This window comes from Myotis davidii, unplaced genomic scaffold, assembly GCF_000327345.1.
Source record: "Myotis davidii unplaced genomic scaffold, ASM32734v1 scaffold194, whole genome shotgun sequence".
NCBI classification, from domain to species: Eukaryota; Metazoa; Chordata; class Mammalia; order Chiroptera; family Vespertilionidae; genus Myotis; species Myotis davidii.
Window position 1 is genome coordinate 3,708,317 of NW_006286673.1, and position 4,327 is coordinate 3,712,643.

Consider the following 4,327-nt stretch of genomic DNA (forward strand, 5'->3'; position numbering starts at 1 on the left):
CCCATATGACCCAGGTAAGATGTCTAGTCCCTGTGCCCCCAGGACACGCCAGACAGACCCTCCAGATTCTGTCTCTGCCTCATAAGTGAGTGATGAGCTGCTTCCCCACTGACCAGTGGGGGCGAAATGCTTGGTGAGCTAATGGGTCCAGCATCGCTCTTCCCCAGACCCTGAAGTCAGAGCAAGCAAGCAGCCCTTGCCAGGGCCCGCCCAGAACAGGCTGCCCCCCCCGCCCCCCTCCAGCCTCTGGGAAACCTCTGCCCAGCATCTGGCCAGGCCACCTCTGCCCCACTCCCCACACCAGGCCCTGCCAGGCTTGCTCACTCCTGCCTGTGACACAGTCTGCCCACCTCCCCCCCCCGGATGTGGGCAGACTTTGGGGCACGGTGTTCTTTCTTCCTTTGTGGCTGACTTTCCTGCAGCCACAACAATTCCTGTGAATGAAGTCTGTCCTTACCGAGCTTAGATGGGTTTTTACGTGCCGTGCGGTGTCCACTGGAGAACAGCCAGGTGCCAGCCAGGTGCCAGCCAGGAAGGCGGAATGGCCCACATCTGCGTCATGTGGGGACCCTCGTGCCACCAGGTCTGGGCAGCGTGGCTTCAGTTTTCCAGCTTCATCCAGGTGGGCTGGAAATAAAAATGTTATAGGCCTAGAAGTGGGAGTTTCTGTTTTTCTCACGTAGTTTTACATCTAAAGTAGGAATGGTGGTTTTTGAAGCCTGGTTGTTGTTTAAAACTAATTGTTGAGTGTTCTAAACCGTAGTGTAGCTTTATTTTCAGTGTTTGCCTGATTAGCTGGAAATGTACTGAGTCTTTGCAGTGGTCATAAGGACACTAGTTTACATTTGCATGACTGTTTTCTATGGAGCAACCAAGGCATTGTCATGTAAAACCCATGCAGTTGGGGAAAGCAGGTGATGAGCTGGAAAAAGAAAAAAGCCAGCCCTTAGTCTAACACTCATATCACCCGTGTGGTTAAAGGACAGAACCAAACTGGTGAACTTACTCAGTGCACAGGACACATCTGAAGGCCCACCAGTCCCCCGGCTGCAGCTTCCTAGGTCGATGTGTGCGCGTTGTGAATTTTGGCAAAGCCCGCCACCAGTGCGTAGTTCACAGTGCAGGGGAGTCTCTCTGAGGGACAGAGTTTGTGTTTTTAGAATATATTTTTACTGATTTCAGAGAGGAAGGGAGAGGGAGAGAGGGAGAAACATCAATGATGAGAGAGAGTCATTGATTGGCTTCTTCCTGCACGCCCCACACCGGGGACTGAGGCCGAAACCCAGGCATGTGCCCTGACCTGGTTCCTAGGTCGACACTCAGCCACTGAACCACGCTTGCTGGGCCAGCGTTTGTTTCTAATGAGCCTTGGGAAACATTAGCTCAGTTTAGTGACCAGCTCTGCTACAGAAAGGGCTTTGAGGAGCGTCCGCACCTGGGTCCCCCTGGAACCTGCTCGGTTGCAGAGCTGCCTGACTGCGGGGGTGCCGGCTTGTCCCTAACGGCATTTGTTCTGCGGACCTGACTGGGGGTTTGTCACGCTCACTGGGGGTGAAAGCACTTTCAGGTGGAAGGAGCTGATGGTGCTGCCTTGGCCATGAGCAGCCTGTCCTCTGATGAGCCGTCTCCCGGCTCGAGGCCACTTCTCTCCTTAGCAGCATTCTCCGAGGCTGGGAAGGAAGCAGGCTGGAGATTGTGCCAGAACTCATCTACGAAATCACCTTCCTGTTCCGATGGAAGGGTGGTCCGAGAAGGCGGGGAGAGAATCCAGGAGAAGTCCGTGCTTGGCGAGGGCCTGGGTGTGGAGTCCTGTGGCTGGCTGGGTGAGGCGGGGCCCCGTGGCACAGATGGCCCGACCCGTGTCTCTGCCAGCTCAGGCTTCGTAACAAAATGCCCCGCCTGGGCCCTAAACAACAGACAGTCCTTTCTCAGGCTCTGGAGGCTGGAAGTCTGAGGTCAGGTGTCAGCACCACTGGGATCCAGGCTCATCGATGGCGTCTTCTCAGCGTCTTCTCGCTGCGCCCTCACACGGAGGAGGGGTGAGGGAGCTCTGGGGGCCTCTTTTATCAGGAGACTAATTGCATGGGGGCTCCACCTCATGACCTCACCACCCCCAAGGACCACCCTCTCACACCATCAATCACACTGGGGGTTAGGCTTCCGCACATGAGTTTGGGGGACACACACATTCATTTGTCTCCTGGGGGCTGAGCAGGGACAAATGCCTTGCGGCCTCTGCTCTGTCAGCCCCTCAGGTGACACCAGTTTCTCCCCAAACGGGCAGCACTTCAGGGACAGAATCTGTGGGCTTTGACTGCTTTTCATGGCCGCTGTTCCTTCAGGTGTTACTCCTCTGCATAGTTTTGAATCCTTGGGTCAAGAGGAATGAGACCTCCTGGTGTCCTGGAGGGCAGTGTTGGGTCTGGCCCTAGCAGAGGGGAGGGCAGGAGTGGGCGGGGCAGGAGGTGGGCGGGACCCTGACCCGAGGTCAGCACAGACAATACATTTCTGCTGTGACCACTGGCTCATCCATGTGTCTTGATCCTCACACAGCCCTGGACTACAGGAGGCTGCTGCATTCACCCCCTTTTACAGGTGACAAAGGACCTCAGAGAGGTTGGGGAGGTGGGTCAGCGGTCAGGACGGCTCCGGCTGTCCTTAGATGTTGTGGGTGGAGGGTGTCCCCACCCCTGCAGAGCATTCTCATGGACAGCACTGAGCTACATGTCAGAGATCCACACGCGGTCCAGGACCCACACGCGGTCCAGGACCCACACGCAGTCCAGGATCCACACAGGGTCCAGGATCCACACGTGGTTCAGTGGGGCTTGATGGGTCTCCTGACTGATGTCCACAGCTTCCATTGGCTCAGCTGCCCTGGGTTTGTACACAGACACTGGAAACCTTTGAAAACCTTGGTCCGAGCTCCTCCCACTTCTCCTCATGCCTCCCCCGCATCTTTGGACAGCTGCAGTCCACCTGGCACCTTTGAGGAGGCAGGGGGTCTGTCTCAGGTGCAGCCGGCACACTGAGAGATGAACCAGATTTGTCCACCGGACCCTCTCGATGTCAGCACACGCCTGGCAGAAATGATGTCACTGAGAAAGTCTCAGCTTGATATTCCTCCTCAAATTCTCAAGTGTTTGACGTTCCTGTGCATGTCATCAAATTGGAACGTTCTGGTCAGCGTGAATAACTCACACGTGGAGCCCACCTGCAGTGTGGGCTGAAAGCCACATCCCCAGGTCAGAGCTGCGTTTTACTAAGGAACCCAAACTGCCAGAGGACAAGTTGTCAGGTGACCAAAGCTTTGGAGTTGGTATCGCTGATCGACCTTCAGTACCCACGTGGATGCCGACAGATGTGACGCTCAGTGGATGCTAATTTGGGAAATCCTTCCAGCTTTTCTCCTGTTGGCGAGCCCTTCCCCACCCCCAGTCAACAGTCCCGGTTCCCACGTGGGCCCGGGCTCGCTCTGGCCCATCTGCCCTGGACTCCTTGTTCTGCACTGAAACCACCCTCTCCAGCGCTGGCCTCACAGAACATCCTGTTCCTAGTTCAGCTCTTTCTCATGGGGTTGATGCACATCTGAGACAAGCAGGTTTCGTTGAGGCAAGCTGTGGACACTCAGGTTGGGATGCAGCTGTAAGGGCTCACGCCCAGCTGGCACACAGACGGGCACTGAAGGTGCTCACGGTGCTGTAGGCACTGCCCCCTTCCCTGCGTCCACGTCATTTCATGTAATCTTACCGCCTTGCCAGACTGCCCAGCACTGCTGCCATTTTTCAAGTGAGGAAAGGAAGGCCAAAGAGATGAAGCGTCTTAAGCAAGGCCACGCAGCCACTAAACAGCGGGATCGGAGCGTCTTGGGGAGGTTCCAGCTGGCATCTGCTGTGTCTCTGGGAGATTCGCAGAGGAGGGTGGGTCTGCAGCTTTTCTGTTAATGATACAGTGATGGTTCCTTCTGCTTCCTAAGGAAGCCCATTCGGGCTTCAGCAACGGCTAGTCCTTTGATTTGTGCAATTAGTGCCCTTTCGTTTCTGCTGCCACCTCCAGTTCTGCACCCTGCGTGCACTAAGGTTCTCTGTAGCCTGTAAACACCCCTTTGTTAGCGAAGAGACCGGTGCCGCTTTTGTAGTCCCATGCAGGGGACATCTCTCTCCCCGGGAGTGGAGCACACACTGGATCGTGGCCATTCTTGGCTGCCCCTTCGCCCAAATGCGTATGGCGGCACCCTTGTAGGATCCTGCCGCAGGTCTTAGGGAAGTGCCTCCACTGAGAAAGTGTTTCGGCGGACGGGCGGTGATCTGGAGCTTCCCACCGTGTT